This window comes from Bison bison, unplaced genomic scaffold (assembly GCF_000754665.1).
Source record: "Bison bison bison isolate TAMUID 2011002044 unplaced genomic scaffold, Bison_UMD1.0 scf7180017864375, whole genome shotgun sequence".
Classification (NCBI taxonomy): domain Eukaryota; kingdom Metazoa; phylum Chordata; class Mammalia; order Artiodactyla; family Bovidae; genus Bison; species Bison bison.
Genome location: NW_011494947.1, coordinates 759320 through 763325, shown reverse-complemented (window position 1 = coordinate 763325; position 4006 = coordinate 759320). Strand labels below are relative to the sequence as shown.

General features: G+C 46.0%; 1 protein-coding gene across 2 annotated transcripts in view; it reads right to left on the bottom strand.

The window, feature by feature from the left end:
* The window catches only part of AK8 (adenylate kinase 8), a 138102-nt gene that overhangs the window by 108811 nt on the left and 25285 nt on the right, over positions 1-4006 (bottom strand). The window lies entirely within an intron of this gene.

Here is a 4006-nt window from a genome sequence, read left to right as displayed (position 1 = left end):
CAACTTTTTCACACTCCTCTTTCACTTTCATCAAGAGGCTCTTTAGTTCTTCACTTTCTGCCACAAGGGTGGTGTCATCTGCATATCTAAGGTTATTGATATTTCTCCCAGCAATCTTGATTCCAGCTTGTGCTTCTTCCAGCCCAGTGTTTCTCATGATGTACTCTGCATAGAAGTTAAATAAGCAGGGTGACAATATACAGCCTTGACATACTCCTTTTCCTATTTGGAACCAGTCTGTTGTTCCATGTCCAGTTCTAACTGTTGTTTCCTGACCTGCATACAGGTTTCTCAAGAGGCAGGTCAGATGGTCTGGTATTCCTGTCTCTTTCAGAATTTTCCACAGTTTATTATGATCCACACAGTCAAAGGCTTTGGCATAGTCAATAAGGTAGAAATAGATGTTTTTCTGGAACTGTCTTGCTTTTTTGATGATCCAGCGGATGTTGGCAATTTGATCTCTGGTTCCTCTGCCTTTTCTAAAACTCCCCTGGGCCTGTGTTTGTGGCCCCATCACAAGCCTTCTCAGTCAAACTTGCTTTGGTCACGTGAGACTCTGTCTCCAGTGACAGGTGGTGAGCCCAGGGGACCACCAAGCTCATGGGGGACTGAGGAGGAAGATGTGCTGGGGAAGGGGGTAGGGTCCCAGCGGGAAGGACAATGCAATCTCTGCGGTGGGCGCTCAACTAGAGTGGGTGGAATCAAGTCGGGGGACTTGGGAGCTGGGTCACAATGAGGGAACTTGGTTACCATGAAAGTCTATGGTTAAGTGGCCTTTCTCCTAATATTGCTGGAAGGTGGAAGTTTGCTTTTTACTTAGAACTGAAGAGACAGAGCAGAAGTGTTTTTATCATCATGTTAAAGTACCAGTTAGGACACGGATTGGCAAACTACAGCCTGCTGCCTGTTTTTATAAATAAAGTTTTATTGGAACAAACCATACCCTTTCATTTGTATATCATATATGGCTGCTTTCACATGACATCAGAGTTGAGTAATTGCAACAGAGACTATATGGTCTGCAAAGGCTAAAATATTTACTTATCTGGCCTGTGTCTTCCCCCTGATGTAGAGTGGCCTCCGAGCTCTGGGCACTTGCCTATTCCTGGGCGGTGGAAGACCACCCACTCACAGGGAACAGTTTGAAGTCAGAGGAAATCCGCCTGTTCAGACCAGACTTTGAAACTCAAACTGCAGGTAACTTGCGGCTGTCTCGTGATTTAGACCCACAAGGCCGAGGACCATGCAGAGCAAGGCCGTGAAACTGCCACTCCTTCACCAGTGCCCCGGGAGAAGCCCAGTGTCTTAGCAGACGTGGGCCTCGCCATCACTTAAGCAGTGTGTGCACATGTGTGCCTGTGTGTACACAAGTGCATGCGTACGTCTTTTAAAAATACATGCACATATTTTAAAAAGCATACGGGTTCTGGTTCTGGGCAAGGAGGAGAAAACCGTCCCCACCCTGTCACCTCCACTGACAGCAGCTATAACGCATGGATGGAATGCAAGGGGGCGCTCCTTGAGGACTCAGGAAGTATATCGTAATAGGGGAACTGGGGAAGAAGACCAGATTGCAAGATCCCACAAAACCAGTACCCCTGGCCTGGTCTCTCCAGGTGGCCTGAAACCTGAGTTGAGCCATAGGGAGGGACAGAGACGGGCCGGGAGCCCCTCTTTCTGGCTTGAGCAATACGAAAGGGGACTCCTGAGATGCAGAGAGAGTGGGGGAAACCTCCCTGTGCTTTCTTCTTTTCTGCTTCTTTGCACTCCTGCCTTGAGGCCTTCCTGCTACAGTCACAGTGACCAGGGGGCTGCAGGGGCCCCAAACTCCATAGCACAGGGGCCCCCTCTTCTCCAGGCCCAGAGGACGCTGCAAAGCCCCACAAGTCTCCCCTCACTGTCCTCCTAGCACTTGGCTCTGACAGAGCCCGGTAGATCAAGGCCCAGCTTTCTGACCGAGAGGCCAAATAAAGGAAAACCAGGGAACCGGAGGTCACCAGGAAGACAGCAGAGGGAGCACGCAGGAAAGCGATGACACGGTCGTTTATGGACTCCTGGTCACTTCCGAGCTGCACACACACAGGTCCAACCCCAGCCTTCCAGCCTCCCTGAGAAATCAGCCATAGCATAGACCAGTGCCCAGACCCCTCCGAGTGGCATCCACACGGCACAGAGCAGGAGAGACCCGCACAACGTCGAAAAGGCTTGAGAGCTGAGGTGGAAACCACAGCCCAGAGAAGGTGGCTAGAACTCGAGACCGGAGCCCAACTGGGCCAGTCATTTGCTAAGACAAAAATATCAATGTTTGCCATGGAATTCAAGCAGGACTCAGAGCCTCAGAGCAATATTTTGAACATCCAGGATACAAAATTACTAAGGACAGGGCTTCCCTAGTAGCTCAGTGGTAAAGAATCCACCTGCTAATACAGGAGACACAGGTTTGACCCCTGGTCCAGGAGGATCCCACATGCCATGGGGCAGCTGGGTCTGGGAGCCAAAAGCACGAAGCCTGTGCTCTGGAGTCTGTTCACCACGGCAGGAGAAGTCACCACAGTGAGAAGGGCGTGAACCGCAGCTGGAGGGTGGCCTCCACTTGCTGCAAGTAGAGAAAAGCTCACGAAGCAGCAAGGACCCAGCCCAGCCATAAATAAACAAACAAAGAATTTTAAAAATTACTAAGCACAGGGAGAACCAGGAAAATTTCATCTCACGTGGGAAAAGATATCAGACACCACTACCAACATGATTCCAGTGTTAGAATTATCAGACAAGACATGAAAGCAGCTATTATTAAAACAAGCGCAACAACAGAGCTCCAAGTAAATGAATGGACACATTGTAAGTCTCAGCCAAGAAACTGAAGGAAGAGAGAAGAACCAACTGGAGTTTTCAGAACTGAAAAATACAATAATCAAAATTTAAAACTCAGTGGATGAGCTCAAGAGTAGAATTCAGATGAGAGAGAAGAGATTTAATGAGCCCGAAGCTAGTTCAATACAAATGACGAAATCATATCAACAGAGAGGAAAAAAAGAACAGAGCTTTAGTGAGGGAACATGAGGGAACACCAACAGTCTGACCTGACCTTCATGCCACTGGGGTCTCAGAAGGAGCCAGGAGAAAGAGAATGGTGTGGGAAATTATGTGGGGAAGACATGGCTGGAAACTTCCCAAGCTTGAAGAAAAACATCAACCTACGAATTCAAGGAATTCAGCAAACCCTGCAAAGAATAGTCCTCCAAAATCCACACCCAGACGTATCATAGTTAAACTTCTGAAAGTTAAAGAAAACAATCTTTAAAGCAGCAAGAGAGAAAAGATGCATTATTTATAAGAGTTCTAATGACTATAGATTTTCACCAGAAACGACGGTGCTAAAATGGAACATTTATAAAGTGCTGAAAGAAAAAATTGGTGATCTAGGATTCTGAATCCAGAAAAAAATATCCTTCAGGAATGAAGGCAAAATAAAGACATTCTCAGGATCTCACTGTTGGTTCAGTGGTTAAGACTCCGTGCTTCCACTGCAGGGGGCCGGGAACTAAAATTCCACACGCTGCGGGGCTCAGTCAAAAAATAAAAATAAATTTTAAAAAATGAATAAAGATGTTCTTAGATGAAAGAAAAGCCTACTCTAGAAGAATTGCTCAAAGAAGTTTTTCAGACAGAAAGGGACACTTGGAACATTAGGAATGGAGAACAAGAGAAATGGTAAATACCTGGATAAATACAACTAACGATTCTCTTGAGTTTTTAAAACATGTTTGATGACTGAGAGCAAAAATGGTAACATCTGCCTGAAGGGATCTTGGTGCATATAGATGCAATACACACGACAGCTACACTAAGAGGGAAGAGATCTACATTGTATGTTCTACCTGAAACGGTAAAACCGACTCGAAATAGACTGGAAATCTAAGTCTGTATATTGTAATCACCAGGTCATTCACTTAAAAAAGAAAAAAAGGGAGAGATAGTAAAAAAAAAAAAAAAAAAAAAAAAAAAA